Genomic DNA, 17,888 nt, shown 5'->3' on the forward strand with positions numbered 1-17,888 from the left:
TTAACCACCAAAAAGTGAAAGTGGAGCTATGGCTCAAGTGGTAGAGTGCCTTGAGAAAAAAGCTCAGGGATGGACTCTCAGAACCTGAGTTTACACCCAAAGACCAGTACCAAGTGAGTAGCACAATAAAATTCCTTATTAATTTTAATTGGGAAATGGGACTAAATTTGTCTCTGAGTGAACATCTTTTTTCTCTTGGTCTCATGGTACTGCTTTGTCCTTGCAGGACCCAATGATTAGAAAGTTTTCTTCTCTCTCTGTCTCTGTCTATCTTTCTGTCTCTGTCTCTCTCTGTCTCTGTCTCCCTCTGTCTCTGTCTGTGTCTCTATCTCTCTCTGTCTCTGTCTCTCTGTCTCTCTGTCTCTCTCTGTCTCTGTCTCTCTCTGTCTGTCTCTCTCTGTCTCTCTGTCTCTGTCTCTCTCTCTCTTTCTGTTGGTCCTGGGGTTTGAACTCAGGGCCTGAGCACTATCCCTAAGCTTCTTTGGCTCAAGGCTAGTGCTCTACCAGTTGAGCCACAGCACCACTTCTGGTTTTTGAGTAGTTTATTGGAGATAAGAGTCTTACAGACTTTCCTGGCTGGCTTTGAACTACAATCCTCAGATTTCAGCCTCCTGAATAGCTAGGATTACAGGCGTGAGTCACTGGTGCCCAGCTTAGAAAGTTTTCTAGGTAGGCCGAAAGGGAAAATTCTGTTCTGAGCCTCCTGCTTCTCCATGCTTATCTTGCCCAGTGTGACTTCCCCTTGGGATTTAGTTGAATAATATTTTTGTTTGTCTTTGATGTTCTCTTCCCTGCTTTGACCATTTTCCTCTCTGCTTGCTGCATAATGTCTCACATTTTCCACAGACCAGCTCACTTCTGGCTGACTAGCCAGGAGCCTCCACAGCAGAATGCGTCCAGCCTTTTCACAAAAAGTTCTTTTTTTTTTTTTTTTTTTTTTTGCCAGTCCTGGGCCTTGGACTCAGGGCTTGAGCACTGTCCCTGGTTTCTTTTTGCTCAAGGCTAGCACTCTGCCAGTTGAGCCACAGTGCTACTTCTGGCTGTTTTCTATATATGTGGTGCTGGGGAATCAAACCCAGGGCTTCATGTATATAAGGCAGGCACTCTTGCCAATAGGCCATATTCCCAGCCCCAAGTTCTTAAAACACACTTGAAGTTTTAAAGTTGAGTGAGGACAGAGGTTAACCACAAATTCTTGTTGCTATGGATACAGGGCTTCACTTGGTTTTACACACACACACACACACACACTCTGTGAGAGAAAGAGTGAAAGACAGACTTATTGAACTTATGTCTGTGTGGTATGTCTTATTTGCTTCATTTTTATTCATCTGTTCATTTTTATAGTTTCAGTTCTTGTTTTTTCTTTTCTAAATTTTAAATTTTTTTCTTTTGAGAGTGGAAGGAAGCAAGAGTGCCTTGTTCTTACTTGGCTTCCTTGTCCATGACTGGTGATCTACCACTTGAGCCATAATACCTCCAGCTTGGGTTTTTTGGTTTTTTTTGGTGGTCAACTGAAAAGATAGTTTCATAAATGTTTCTGCCCTGGGCTATCTTTAAATCATGATCCTCCAGATCTCAGCCTTCTGAGTAGCTAGAATCACAGGCATAAAACACCAGTATCTGGCTCAAAAACAACAAAAAATTTTCTATTACTTTGACATTAAAACATAACGAGAATAGTCAGGTAGGCCACAGTGATGACAGCAAGATAGGAAACCTTTCTTTATCCAATGGCAAGGGATTGCTGCTACAAGCCCCATCCCTCTTTTGCTGCCCAGAGGTCCCTCAGTTCTCCCCATGAGCCCCACAAAGCAAATGGCTCATAGCATAGCAAGGGAGAAGTACCCTCGAACTCCTACTTCACTCCATCCTCTGCCCACACCCACCCATTCTGCTTCATTGTCAACTCTGTCCTGTGCCAGTTATTACACATTTTGATTATCATTTCCTGAAAATAATAAGAGAGCCCTGAGTACACAGCTATTCAGCCAATGTTAGTTCTGGAATTCAACCATGATTTGCAACTGAACTACAAGAAATTCCTGAACAGTGAAAATAGATTTCATATGTCCTGGCACCATAGTCACACATACTTCTCTCAAGAAGAACTTTAGGATAAATTAGAAGGTCATAATATAGATCCAGCTATCTTGCTAAATAAAGTGTGAGTACCCTGTCACAAAACCTAGTCCTGAGTGATCTCCAAGGCCCCTCCCCTCCCCTCAGAGTTTGAGTAAGAGACTATGTGTTGGGTTAAGTAACACTTTTCATGGCTTGTTATAGGGGATTCTTTGTCTTTTAAGTTGTAGTCTGAATCACTTTTGGAACCATATGATGTTTTACAGTCATTTTTCTTCTAAAGTAATTTTGCAGATATCTCTTTTCCTCCTCCAGAGGCATAAAAATACCCATGCAATTACCAGGTGCCTGACTTCACCTGTTCATTACAGAGTGTTCAGAAGTTCCAATTATATAGCAAATTTGTGGCCTAGATTGTACGTTCAGCTTAAAAATAGAATTTAAGGTAATTTTTCTCAACCCAGTTGCAAATATCCCTGTGGTGATTTTCTGGCATATAAAATCTATGTTTTTCTAAGGAAGAGAATGAGTGAGGAAGAATATAATCAGCATAGTTTACTTAGGTATATGAAAATAAAACGATGAAGCTTGTTGAAATTATTTTATAAAAGGAACGATGGGACAGAGGACAGTCATAGAAGATGTAAAGTTGACCAGGGTACACAGGAGATTTGTGTGGAAATGTCCCAGTGGAACTCTCCTTGTACAACTAGTGTATACTAATAAAATATTTTTCAATTATATCCCTTTAAAATATTCCCATTGCCTTTGGAAGGAAGGAAGGAGGAAGGAGGAAGGAAGAAAGGAAGGAAGGAAGAAGGAAGGAGGAAGGAAAAACGGGAGGAAGGGAGGAAGGAAGGAGAGAGGAGAAGGAAGCATGGTAAAGAGGTGATTATAAAGACAGCATGTTATATGCATGTATGGAATTGTCATTAGGAGACCCCTTACTTTTTACAATTTAATATACACTAGTAAAAATGGATAATGAAAAGAGGAAGGAAGGAATGAAGAATGGAAAAGAAAACTATTCTATCTTTGCTTTTTTATGTGTGTATGTGCCAATTTTGGAGCTTGTACTCAGAGCTTGGGGTGCTGTCCTTGAGCTTCTTTGGCTCAAGACTTATGCTTTACCACTTGAGCCACAGCTCCACTTCCAGCTTTTTTATACTTAATTTGAGATGAGAGTCTCATGGACTTTCTTACCTGGGCTAGCATAGAACCACAATCCTCAGATCTTATTTCCTGATTAGCTAGGATTCCAGGTGTGAGCCACCAAGGCCCAGCTAAGAGGAACTATTAACTACTTGCATTTAGTTATTAATTGATTTGGTTAATCTTGGGTATGTATGTATGCGTGTATGTATGTATATATGCATGTATATATGTATGTCAGTACTGGGGTTTGAACTCGCTTTTTTCTTGTTCAAGAATGATACTCTACTACTTAAGCCGCAGCTGTACTTTCAGATTTTGGTTGATTAATTGGTGATGAGGGCCTCACAGACTTTCCTCCCCAGGCTAGCTTTAAATGCCCATCCTTAAATCTCAGCCTCCTGAGTAGGGGAAATTGTAGACATGAACCTTGACATCAGCTTCAAGGTCAATCGGGGTTCATGACATCTTCTCCAGAATTAGTGCAGGAGGGGAGAGCCAGAGGGTGCACATTTATCAAGTAGATGTTTTGGCTACAAGTAGCAGAAAACAAAGAGACTCTTGATCTCTTGATTCTTCTGACAATCTCAGTTTGCTGGCTGCTCTGATTCTTAGGGCTGGTGGGGCAACAATAGCCACTCTGAGTCTGGTGTTCTTTCCACCTCAGCATCTATGGGCTATGCAGCCTGCTGTTCAGGGGTTTGCATGCATCATCAGCTCTGCCTGTTTTCCCAGCTTCCTTCTTTCCTTTTGCACTTCTCATTTGCTTGGGGTTCTCTTGTTTCTTTTCAGGAACAACTGTCACTAGCATATGTCTGTAATTTTGTACATATTTCTAAATTCTGTGATTTATTTGCCATATTGCTTTGATTCTAAGAACTCGGATAAACAATGAATATATTGTATGTTTCTGTTTTCTACAAAATGGTTGCCTATGTTAGTCATTTAACAAAAAGAATACACTCAAACTAGGCCCTGGTGGCTCACATTTGTAATCCTAGTTACCTAAAAGGCTGAGATTTGAGGATTAAGGTATAAAGGCAGCCCAGGCAGAAAGTCTGTGAGATGCTTATTTCCAATACCTATAAAAAAACTGGAAGTGGAGCTATAGCTCAAGCAGTAGAGGACTAACCTTGAGTGAAAAGCACAATGCTTTGAGTTCAAGCCCCAGTACAAGCACAAAAAAAACCAAAGCAAACCAACCAACCAAACAAGAATCTTCAAACTATTTTAAATAGAAAAAAAAAAAAAAGTATTAAAGAGCTGTAAAAGCCAGCTGTGGTGGCCAATGCTGGTAATCAATGAGGGGGATGAGGCAGGAGGATCACGAGTTGGAGACCAGCCTGGGCTACACCTACATAGACACACACAAACACAGACACACACAGACACACCCACCCACCCACCCACACACACATACACACACCCCACACACAAAGAAGTGTAAAAACGGGGTGACTTTCAGGGTATGTTGATCTGGTGGCTCTGTATCAACAGAATCCAGGTTCTTTCCAGCTGGACATACTGCTAATCACTGGGTAAACTTTGCTCTAAGGCTATTCTTGGGGTCAAACTGTGTTTGTCAGTAGCAACTGGAGCTACTCATTCAGATTTAGTTTTAAAGCAAGACCATCTTGGTTTTATGGTTTTCCCTAATGCCAAGAAAGTCTTCCAAAGGATTCTGAAACAAGAGTTTTTTTTTAATTAATCTGAGTGGAGTCAGGTGCTCATTTCTTGTCTCAGTCAGTTCCTGTTACAAGAGGACACCATACTTAGACCAAATATATTAGGCTGTCTATCCAAAGCACAACCTGAGACATTTGGGTGCAGAAACTTCCCTGGGGATGCCCTGCACTCAGCATTCATGGAAAAACGAAGGAAGTCAGAGTGGGAAGGAAAGAGTTAAAAGGCCTATTGTGTGGGGAGCTCTGTAGCTGAGCCCTTCAGAGTTACTCATTTTTGAACTAATAATGTTCAGTTAATAAAATAAATTATTCTGTGCAAGTACTAGGGCTTGAACTCAAGACCTCACACTCTTTTTTAGCTTTTTCTGCTTAAGGCTGGTGTTCTGCTTATGAACCACATTACCGGTTATGAACTATTTGCTGGTTAATTGGAGATGTGAGTTTCATTTTTGTTTGCTTGGACTGACTGAACTGGATCCTCAGATCTCAGCCTTCTGAGTAGCTAGGATGATAGGCACAAGCCATCAGTGCCTGGCATAATGGCTCATTTTATGCTTCCACTTTGGCCAGTGCTGAATATGTCATCTTGAACTCATGGTACAGTGTTGGCTGGTAACGTTCTTTTGTTTTGTTTTGGTCAGTTACGGGGCTTGAACTCTAGGCCTTGGCTGGTGACTTTCTTTTGTTTTGTTTTTGTCAGTTGAGGGGCTTGAACTCTAGGCCTTGGCTGGTCACTTTCTTTGACTTACCTCTTCAGGACAATTTCTATAGAGGACTCAGCTGAGAATCATCGGTTGCCAGCACAGCACAGGGAACGGGCTATTTCAGTCATGAAATGGGAAATCTGGCAGCAAACCACAGAATCTGTGCTTTTCACCTCTCAAACTGCTTGCATCCACTTTCTTCTGTATGTCATACAAATAGCTCCTCCAGGAGTCTGATTGGTCTGTGTTCCTACAACTTCAAAAGAGAGAAAGTTAACATTCATGGTGAACTGCTTCCCTTTTGAGGACTGGTAAGTTGAAGTCAACCTGCCACAAATGTCTAGTCTCTTCAAATGATGGTGCTGATGATGCTCCTTATAACCCCTGTAGTAGGCAGATTGGGGAAGATGCACAGGATTAAAGTATGATCAACTGGCAATGAGTTCACAATATTCTTTTCTTTCCAGTACGTCTAGCCAGATTTCAGAAGAGGCACAGAATGGCTCACATCTGTAACCCTAGCTACTCAAGAAGTTGAGATCTGAGGACCATGGTTCAAGGCAAGCCCAGGCAAAAAGGTACATGAGACTCTTGCCTCCAATTAACCACCAAAAGCCAGAAGTGGAAGTATGGCTCAAGTTGTAGAGTGCTGGCTCTGAGCACAAAAGCAGAGAGTCAGTGACCAGATCCTAAGTTTAAGCCCCAGGTATGGAATACACACTCAAAAAATCTGGAAGGAAGTGCAAACAAATGGAAAGAAACCCAGGGAACCATGCAGTTCTGATTTGAGGAACAGCAAAGGAACTATTTGTGTGTGTGTGTGTGTGTGAGTGCACACACACACACACAAGCACATGCAAGTACTGGGACTCAAAGTTAAGGTCTGAGCACTGTCTCATACCTCTATTTTACTCAAGGCTGAAGCTCTACCACTTGAGCCACAGCTCCACTTCTGTCTTATTTTGGTGGTTAATTGGAGGTAAGAGTCTCACGGACTTTCCTTCATAGTCTTGTTTTGAACCATGATCCTCAAATTTCAACCTCCTGAATAGCTAGGATTATAGACATATGCCACAGGTGCCCAGCTGCAAAGGGGACTTTTACAGCTTGGAGTGAGTGAGGGAATCACTTGTTTGTGTTGGATTACTTTTCGTCTTGTCCTTTACTCTGGGCTTTTTCATTGTGGGGCCAGTGATGGTGGGAACATTCAGTTTGGAAAACTGCAGGAGCCAAAGCTCAGAGAGGAGAGTCTTCATTTTCATTGGGCAGAGCTGCAATTCTAAGAATTTTAACTCTCTCTCTTTTCCTATCACTCAGGCCCCTGATGTGGCTCAGTCACAGGAATGTGTGAAGTTTGGCTGATAGGAGAAAAAACACGACACAGGGAACCAGGAAGTACTGGGAAGATAGCAGAGAAGGAAGAACTTGAAATGTAGACTCGATAAACTTGTTTACACACGTCTGGCCTGAACTCCAACCTCTGTACTGACAACCAGCTCCTAATTAGTATTGCAAAGATTAATGGGCTGCAAGTGTCCCAGCCCTCTGGGACGATTGTAAGTTCAAGGTCAGCCTGGGATGAACAGCAAGATCTTGCCAGGTGCCAGTAATGACTGTAATCCTACCTATTCAGGAGGGTGAGATCTGAGGATTGAGGTTCAAAGCCAGTGTGAACAGGAGAGTTGATAAAACTCTTATTCCCAATTAGCCACCAAGAAAGCTGGAAGTGGAGCTGTGGCTCAAGTGGTAGAATGCTAGCCTTGAGCAAAAAAGCTCAGGAACAGTACTCAGACCCTAAGTTCAAACACCAGGAACAGCGCAGAAAACCAACTAGTAAATGAGTGAATGGAAGACTTGTGCTAATGGAAAGCACTGAGAGACACAGGACAGACCTAGTAGCACTTAGGCCTTTAAAAAACCTGAACAGTTAGAAGGGTAGTGGGGGGGGGCACAGAAATGGAGTGACAAAGAGTGAACAAATGCAGCAGTAGTACTCACTTGACATTGAAAAGTGAAGTGAACATAGTGTTGCTTAAAATAATTCTCTCATAAGATTTAAACAAAAACAAGATTCTCATCATATAATACTCAAAATATTCAGGCAATTGGCATATAAAGAGCTATAAAAACCTTAATTTTCATGCCAATGATCATGTGACCCAGATGTTAGAGTTATTTCACAAAGACTTTAAATACATAGAACTATTTGGGGAGCAATCATAAATACTACTATAAAAATTGAAATAATTTTCTCTTATTTCAAGAAAAAGACAAAGATGTCCAATTTCCCACTCCTTTTCAATGTAGTATTGGAATTCTTTTTTTTTAAATTAAATTTTATTGACAAGATGATGTACAGAGTTACATAATAAGGTAGTGAGTACATTTCTTGTTTTCTTTGTTACACTCTCCCTCATTTTTCTTTCCCTTCCCTAGTTCAGATAAGCATATATACAACATCCAGTGTACCAAAATCATATAGAGTGACCACAGGGGCATGCCAAAGGAAATCTACCTAGTACATTAAACATAATGACAACAATAAAATCCTCCTGTTTCCATCTCTTGGAGTTCATTTTGCTTAGCCTCATCTTATATAATCATATGTACATAGCTGTTGAGCTATTGTCCTTTTTATGTTTTATTAGGAATAGGAGAAACACTTGGGCTCCTTAGCACAGGATGAAACTTCCTTAAAAAAGGCCCAGAAATGCAACAAATCAAAGAAAGGTTGGACAAATGGGACTGCATCAAACTGCAGACCTTCTGTGGGGCAAAGAACATAGCTTGCAATATAAATAGAAAGCCCACAGATTGGTAGAAGATCTTTACCGGCCATACAATGGACAAAGGCCTCATATCTAAAATATATGCAGAACTAAAAAAAATAAATTCCTCCAAAACAAAATCTCAAAGAACCAACAGACCACTCACCAAGTGGGCTAAAGACCTAAAAAGAGACTTCTCTGAAGAGGAAATGAGAATGGCCAAGAGACACATGAGGAAATGCTTTACATCATTGGCCATAAAAAAAATAAAATCAAAAATAGCTGAATTCCACAGCCAGCGCTGCCCAGAAGGGAGGAACCTAGGCCAGAGGCTCCCCACCCTGATGAGTCTGCAGCCTAGTCAGAGCCAGGCATTAAAGGCAGAGGACCCACAGCAGGTGGGAAAAGCCACAGTTCCCAAGAATGTTCAGAGTCCCCCATCTACAGAGGATACCCAAGTCCTACATGGAAGCTGTGCAAGCCACAGAACCCCAGGATTTAACTAACAGGGAAGGAGGGTCAGAGCAGATCCACCCCCTGCAAAATGAAAGCAAATCAAACCAGCCAAGTAGCAGGAAAATAGACTGTAGACTATCATAAGGAAACCAGAGACTGGAGAGAGCCCTCCCAAACATGGAAGACTCCATTTTTAGAAATATTTTTTAAAGTTTTTTATTTTTTATTTTTGAGTTGTCATTTGTTTTTTGTTTTCCGTTTTTATTTGTTTTTTTTTATTGGTTTTTTTTGGGTAATTTTTTGTGTTTTGTGTGTTTATTTTCCTGTATTTATTCTTTGCTTGTCTTTTCACATTTTCTTTCCTTAAAATTACTTTCCTTTGACTAACACCTTTACTCTTTTCTGCTGACTCTCCATCGTCTATCATTTTAACCTCGTTATTTCTACCGATTCTACTCTTCTCCAACTTTGCAATTCACTGAAACTAAACCAAAATCATCACCCCTCATTCATTTTACTCTATTCTATTCATTACCCCTAACTTACCCTCCTAAATTTACTTCCATGTTCTCCAGACTCCATTGACCTCTGGTTATCGGACAGAGGGTATCCCTGTTCAATACAAGTGAACCAAAAGGGTTCATAGAGAAATCACACCAGTCCAAAAAGACCTATATATAAGAACAAAATTGCTCATAGGGTTATAACGGTTAATAAGTAACTACTGAATATAGAGCTCAGGGTTGGTTGTTATATTAAAAGTGTATTCTTTGGGGACACCAAATTTGATTTTATATACAAAAAAGAGAGGGAAGGTGTCTGTATACAATTGTGAACTTCTAAGACTTATACAACTGTGCTTGGTAAGGTCTTCTTTGGGTCTTAAACGGTGCTCATAGGTGCTTGTAGATTGCCATTTCCAATCTAAATGGGCAGAAGAAGCACAAGAAAGATGGCAAGCCAGGGAATCTCATCTCCCACGCAAAACAAGCAGGAAGCAGAGCAGTCAATCAAAGACCTAGAAGAGAACCCTCAAAATTCTCTACAAACTCTACTGATAAAAATGATAAATGAAAAGTTTGAATCAATATGTCAGTCCATCCATAAAATAATAGGGGATTTCATGGCCTCCACAAATAGATAAATGAACTTCAAGAGTCCAATGAAAAGATAGCTACACAGCTAAAATATTTGAGAGACAGCACTTAGAACCAAATTAATGAAGTAAGGAAATCCATACAGGACCTAAGAGAGAGTTACAGCAGAGATATGGAAGCCATCAAGAAAGATCAATCAGAAGATAGTGAGATAAGAAACCAAGTTGTAAGTTTAGGAAGCAGACTGGACAATGTGGAAGATCGAATCTCAGGAATTGAGGACAGCCTAGACATTATGGAGAAAGAAGAGAAAACAATACAAAATCAATCCAAAAAGCAAGACAGATCACTTCAGGAGCTTCACGACACAATCAGGAAGCCCAATAAAAGGCTAATAGGTATTGAAGAAAACCTAGAGAAAGAAGTCAATGGAATAGGCAACTTATTTAACAGAATATTAGCTGAGAACTTCCCTAAACATGCAGAAGGACAGCCTATCCAGATACAAGAAGCATTTAGGAGCCCAAACAGACCAGACCAGAACAGGATTTCCCATCCACACATTGTAATCAAAACAGGATAAATAGAGGCCAAAGAAAGAATCCTTAAAGATGCTAGGGAAAAGAGAACAATCACATATAAAGGAAAACCAATCAGAATTACCCCAGATTTCTCAGTGGAGACCATGAAAGCAAGGAGAGCCTGGAATGACATTTGCCATATCCTAAAGAAAAGTAAATTCCAACCAAGAATTCTGTATCCAGCTAAATTCTCATTCATAGCCTAAGGTGAAATGAATGTCTTCCATAGCAAGGAAAATTGAACCAATATATCTCCACCAAACCAGCATTACAGAATATCCTCAAAGATGTCCTCCACATCGAAAAGGACCAAGACCACAGTCCAGACAGGGAAAGCATCCCTAAATAAAACTCCAGATTAGTAAAGCAAAAAGGAAGACACAGCCCCTACAAAGATAGATATGATGAAAGGAACAAGCAATCACCTCTCAAACCTAACTCTCAATATTAATGGACTTAACTCTCCAATTAAATGACATAGATTGACAAGTTGGATCAAAAGACAAGATCCATCTTTCTGCTGCCTCCAAGAGACTCACCTTGCCACCAAAAGCAAACATATTCTAAAAGTGAAAGGCTGGAATAAAATCTATCAAGGAAATGACCCCCACAAGCAGGCCGGTGTCACAATCTTAGTATCAGATAAAATTGACTTCAAACTAAAAACAGTAAAAAGAGACGAAGAAGGTTATTACATACTAATAAAGGGATCTCTCCTACAGGAGGGCATAACCATCTTAAATATCTACACAGCAAATACAGGAGCTCCCAACTTCATCAAACAAACATTACTGACTCTAAAAACTCTCATAGACCCAAATACATTGATTGTCAGAGACTTTAACATACCACTCTCACCTCTGGACAGATCAACACACCAAAAACTGAGCAAAGAAACCTCAGAACTGAACAACTGCATAGACCATCTAGACTTAACCGATATCTACAGAATATTCCATCCAACAACACCAGAATATACATTCTTCCCAGCAGCACATGGAACATTCTCCAAAATAGATCACATGTTAGGGTACAAACCTGTACAACTTCAGAAACATTGAAATCATCCCTTGCATTCTCTCGGACCACAATGGAATAAAACTAGAGCTCAATGCCAAAGGCCACCAAGAAAACTCCACAACTCATGGAGACTCAACAATACATTGCTGAACCAGCAATGGATCATCGAGGAAATCCGAACAGAATTTCAAATGTCTATGGAACTAAACCAAGACGAACACACAAATTACCGGCTCCTCTGGGACACAGCAAAGTCAGTACTTAGAGGAAAATTTATAGCCCTGAGCACCCACATCAACAAATTGGAGAAATCTCAATTCAACAACTTAACAATGCAACTCAAACTCCTTGAAAGAGAGCAACAAGACAAACCCCAATTCAATAGATGGAAGCAAATATTTAAAATCAGAGCAGAATGAAATGACTTGGAATCTAGAAAAATCATAAAAAGAATCAACAAAACAAAGTGTTGGTTCTTTGAAAAATTAACAGGATAGACAGACCCCTAGCAAATCTTACCAAAAACTAAGGCAGCACACCCAAATAAACAAGATCAGAGATGAAACAGGTAACATCATCCCAGAAACAACCAAAATTCAGAATACAATAAGGGAATATTTTGAAAACCTTTACACCTACAAATTTGAGAACCTGGAAGAAATGGACGATTTCCCACCAAAAATTGATATCCCCAAACTCAACCATGAAGATTTAAACCTTCTAAACATATCCAGCATTAAAATAGAAACGGCAGTAAGAGATCTCTCATCCTAGAAAAGCCCAGGTCCAGATGGATTAATAGCAGAATTCTACAAGGCCTTCAAAACAGAACTCACACCAATATTTCTCAAGCTCTTCAATGAAATTGAAAGAAAAAGTTCACGATCAAACACATTCTATGATGCCAGTATAATCCTCATCCCAAAACCCAGCAGGGACTCATCATCAAAGAGAACTATAGACCGATTTCCCTGATGAATATTGATGCAAAAATTCTCAACAAAATCCTGGCTAATTGACTTTAACAAGTTATCAAAAAAAAAAAAAATCATACACCATGATCAAACTGGGTTCATCCCAGGGATGCAAAGTTGATTCAATATACTCAAGTCAGTTAATGTGATCCACCACATCAACGGGAGCAAGGCAAAGAATCACATGGTTATATCTCTAGATGCAGAAAAGGCATTCGATAAAATCCAGCACCCATTTTTGATAAAAGTCCTGGAAAAACTGGGATTCCAGGGAACACTTCTGAATATAATAAAGGCAGTCTATGACAAACCAACAGCAAGCATAATTCTAATGGTGAAATGCTAAAGCCACTCCCTTTAAAATCAGGAGCAAGATAGGGATGTAGCACTCTACCTCTTTAGCCACAGTGCCACTTCTGGGCTTTTCTGTTTATGTAGTACTAAGGAATTGAACCCAGGGCTTTGTGCATGCTAGGCAAGCATTCTACCTCTAAGCAACTTTCCCAGGCAATTCTTTTCTTCTTTTCCTAGTTGTTTAATGTTCAGGGATTCACTGGCATTTGTTCATAGACACTAATAGAAGGTAGTCCTTCTGAAGGATTTCCATTTCTCCATTTTCTCTGCAACAGAGGCAATTTGGTTTTCTAGTTGAGCACTCCATTGGAGTTGAGTACACATGAGAGGACATGCAGGGACAGAAATGTTTGTCTGATTCTGTTGACATGGTGAACTGCCTCACAGTCCCTGATGTTTAACTCTGTGCATATAGTACTTTAATATTTTTATAAGTGCCACATAAAACTTCAGAGTTTTTCTAGACTCTTTCATAGTTCATTGGATGATACAACTATATCTACTTTTTAAAAATTGTTGTGACTATACTGGAATATCTAATGTCACTTCAAAGGGATTTTCCTTTGCTAATCTTGCCACCCAAGTTTTATGACTTGATTTATTTGTAGTTGCTGATATGTTGGCTTGCAAACATATTTTCACATTGCTTCTAGAATGTGATCTGCCTTGATAAATTAGATTAATCAATTGAGACATCAGCTGTGCCTGCATGTTAGGTAAATGCTGATGTGACAAACAGTTGCAGAGTCTGAGGTACAATTGCTTTGCCTAGCCCTGCCCTAACAGCCCTCTATTCTTAGCTGGGGCTGCTTTTATCCCAGTCTATTGAAAGGATGAGGGATTTGACAGGAGTAGATAGTATGATGTTTAAGGAATTCAATGTCAGAGGCTCAGGTAAAGAAAACTCATTATCAGTACATTTAGTTATGCTCAGAAAAATTATGTAGCAGCTTGACACTGGTGGTTCATGCCTGTAATATTAGCTTTTCAGTAGGCTGAGATCTGAGGATTGAGGTTTGAAGCCAGCCCAGGCAGGACAATCCATGAGAATCTTATCTCCAATTATTCCCTAAAAAGCCAGAAGTGGTGTTGAGGCTCAAATGGTAGAATGCCATCAAAAGTAAGAGTGTGTGGCTCTGAGTTCGAGCCCCAGTACCAGCACACAAAAAAAGAAGAACTTATGTAGCGGTCCTGAGAAAGCAAGCTGGGATAACCCCATGAAATCTGAGAGGAGTGGAGTTCCTTGGGTAAAGTTTTGTTTCTCAACTTGGCAGATCAAAAAACAGTCTTAGTGGACTTAAATATGACCTGATTAGGCACCAGTGAGTTTATGTATCTACAGTAGAATGTAACTTTTAACTTGAACTCTATTCCAGAGCTATCTGAATCAGGCATAAATAAAAGGTCATCTTATGAGTTTGAAAATAAACGCAAAGAAGGGTCCGTGTTCTTTGGTGCCAGCTTGTCCCTACTGACCACTTAGATGCTGTTATGACCAAGATGTTCTTCTCCACGATCCCAGGAAGTTACCAGTACCAAACAACCTCAGCTCAATCCTCAGCTCTGGAGCCAGACAGTGATTCTACCACTCACTGCTGAGGAACCCAAGGGAGGTTATGAAACTTTTGTTTCAAACCTTCTCTGTGCTTCAGCCTCCTCATCTGTGTTATGAAAACAATACTTAGACAGAAAAAGGGGGAACTCTGAGGTAAGTAGGGATAAATAGTGCTGGATATAACAAGGAGCGTACACCATGTGTCTCATCAGGATGCTTCTTATTTCTATAGTGACCCTGGCTCTGGCTCTAATGCTGCTCCTTCCTATAATGCTGGGTGCCTGCTCACCAGTGAAAAGAGTGAGGTTGGTGGTGTATGCACAAGCCACCAAGAAGTCAAAGCAAAGCCCAAGGGGAGGTGGTATGGGAGGAGCCCAGCACTACAAAACTGCCCTCCCAGAAGACTCCCTTAAACTGCTTTTGGGCTCCTCTCTGGATGGAAAGTCTCACCGCTTTCTGACACAGCTTTCTTTTGACTGTCAAATAAATACACTTAACTCTGTTTACCTTTAACACTTTCTTGACCTTTAATTCTTCAATGAATAGTCGAAATGAATCCTTGTTTCTAGACATATTGGTAGTGCTCCTCCATAGCATTATGTGCAGATTAAATTAGTTTGACTATGGAAAGCATCCTGCAAAATAACATGTCCTGTAAGTGCTAAGCAAGAGTTAACCATGAAGAGGAACGGAACATACTGTTAGGATTTCTTTGGGGCTCACCTTGGGACTCTGATCTTTCCACATTACTAACTAAGACTACCTTACATTTTATACCTTCATCTCTGCTTTTATCTGAACACCTAAGGTCCCTAAAGTCTCCCTAACTTGATGGGGACTGGGGTGAGAAGAGGTAAGAGTTGAATAAATGCTCAAAGAATACAATTGGAGTGAGGACAAATCTATGGAAAAGGGGGTAGAGAAGACCATTTTAGGAGAGTATGGGGGAGGAATATAGGATGTGGGAGAAAGCAACAGCTTCAAGTGCTCTTGTAAGGGGCAAACTAAAAGATGCTTTTTCCAAGTCCCGCGACTCAACTAAAACTTCCCCAACTTTGCATCTGTGCCCTTTGATCTCTGCTGTAGTCATTTTACAATCATACTGGGTGCCAAAGAAGAGAAGTTATCTTATGTGGAAGGCAAACTACCCTTCAAATATGTAATGCCTTTTTATTATCTTAAAGGAAACAGCCAGAAACTCAGGAGACCACCTGGCAGGCAACTTGTTCCAGTGGTAAAGTGACAGCAACTTGTCTGGAACTCCTCCAGAGACAAAGACTGAGCTAATGATTAACCAGGCCATATCTGTGACTTCACTATGCATGCTTTTATCATCTTCCTCCTCCTTCCATTTCTCTTTATTTAACCTGAAGTGAATATCTGTATCCCTGAAAATGTCTGAAGATGTACCGATGTGTTCTCATGGCTGCCACAAAAGAAAATCTATTTTTTGTGCCCTTTGCCACATCTCCTTATTAGGAATAAAGGGATAAGTGGCCAGACCTAACTTGTGACTCCTGGGGCTGGGGATATGGCCTAGTGGCAAGAGTGCTTGCCTCCTATACATGAGGCCCTGGGTTCAATTCCCCAGCACCACATATACAGAAAACGGCCAGAAGTGGCGCTGTGGCCCAAGTGGCAGAGTGCTAGCCTTGAGCAAAAAGAAGCCAGGGACAGTGCTCAGGCCCTGAGTCCAAGGCCCAGGACTGGCCAAAAAAAGAAAAAAAAAAGAAAAAAATAAGAAAAAAGAAAACCTAACTTGTGACTCCTGGACTTTGGACCTGGGATCTAAAAACCTGGTTTCACTCTGGAACTTCAAATGTGAGCCCAAGTGAGAGAGAATATTAAGCAGTGGACAGACTGAAAATACCTTTTCTTCTGCTATGTTAGAATGTTAGGTTTTACAGCCATTACACCTCGCTAGTGGGAAACCTGAAACATCTGGAACTTGTGATAGAATCAGATCTGAGCTTTAGACGTGGAACCTAACTGTTTCTGGCCTCTCAGCCTGGAGCACAGGTGATTTAATGAGTACAGGAGGGTTTCATCAAAGGAGATTTCACAATCTCTTGGATGGTCAAGATTTGGGAATCCTTGGGGACTAAGTATAGGGCTAGAAATAGCCAGAATCTGGAGAGATCAGGTAGAGAGGTTAGCCCAGCAGAGGGTCACACAGTCACACAGAAGGGCTTCTTTGAGAGAAGATGAGTTAAGAGCACGTGTGTGTGTGTGTGTGTGTGTGTGTGTGTGTGTGTGTGTACTGGTAGTGGGGCTTGAATACTGGGCCTTGCACATTTGCTTGGCTCTCCCTTGCCCCCACACTGGTGCTCTATCACTTGAGCCATACCTTCACTTCTGCTTTTTTGCTGGTTAATTGGAGGTTAAGAGTCTCTAGAAATTGTCTAACCCAGGATGTCTTTGAACCACAATCCTCAGATCTTAGTTGGTACCCAGGGCAATTGTGTCTCTTGGGGGAGGTCATTCCAGAGGAAGAAATAAGAACAAATACCTCTACCTACATGTCCTCCCTCCCTCTGCTCTCCAAGTTCACTGCAAGTTCAGTGGAGGGCAGGTCTGCCCTTGGTCATGGTCCAAGCACCCAGCCTCCTGGGCAGCGGAGCAGAGTCTGAGAAGGGGCAAGGTGAGCTGGAAGAGTGAACAGGAACTCTAGAAGATTTAGTCATCTTCAAAAGAGCCTGGTCAGATGAGCACTGGTGGCTCACACCTGTAATCCTAATTACTCAAGAGGCTGAGCTTGCATTTTAAAGCCAACCCAGACAGAAAAGTCTGTGAAACTCTTATCTCCAAATAACTATCAAAAAGCTAGAAGTGTGTTTGTCTTGGCAGCACGTACACTAAAATTGGAATGATACAGAGAATATTAGCATGGCCCTTGCACAAGGATGGCATTCCATTATATATATAAAAAAAGTTATCAGCGGAGCTGTGGCTCAATTAGTAGGGTGTTATTCTAAGCCCAAAAGCTCAGCACCCAGGCCCTGAGTTTAAGCTCTAGAACTGGCAACCGAACAATAAAAAAAATTAAAATTATATTAAATACAGGGTCTGGTCAACTTGCAAGAGAAAAGGCTGGATGGGATATGGTGTGTGTGTGTGTGTGTGTGTGTGTGTGTGTGTGTGTGTGTGTGTGTGTGACTCAAATTTCCAGTTGCCATGCAATTTATAGAAAATTGAGATCCAGGATTAAAAAAAATACATTTTGAGTTGTCCTCAGAACGAGAGTTTAACAAGGTAGAAGTTTAGCAAGCAAGGATTTATTTGAGTGAAACAAAATAAACAGGCAGTGTCTTCTTGACCTCTTGAAGGACGTAGCCTCAAACACTTTTCTCCCTAGAAACAGAAAAGGGAAAGAGAAACAATTCCCAATTTCCATTAATGAAATGGAAGTAAAGAAGATTCAAAGTGGTGGTACTTAGCCAGGGTTTTAATACTTTCTAAG

At 40.8% G+C, this 17,888-nt stretch overlaps 1 non-coding gene across 1 annotated transcript; it reads left to right on the forward strand.

Moving 5' to 3' along the window:
• The first annotated feature begins 17,259 nt into the window (after positions 1 to 17,259).
• Positions 17,260 to 17,365, forward strand: LOC125357838. The gene has a single exon (XR_007212230.1). It is a non-coding gene; the product is annotated as a U6 spliceosomal RNA (small nuclear RNA).
• The last annotated feature ends 523 nt before the right edge of the window (positions 17,366 to 17,888 follow it).

The sequence above is a fragment of the Perognathus longimembris genome, chromosome 9 (genome assembly GCF_023159225.1).
Source record: "Perognathus longimembris pacificus isolate PPM17 chromosome 9, ASM2315922v1, whole genome shotgun sequence".
NCBI lineage: Eukaryota > Metazoa > Chordata > Mammalia > Rodentia > Heteromyidae > Perognathus > Perognathus longimembris.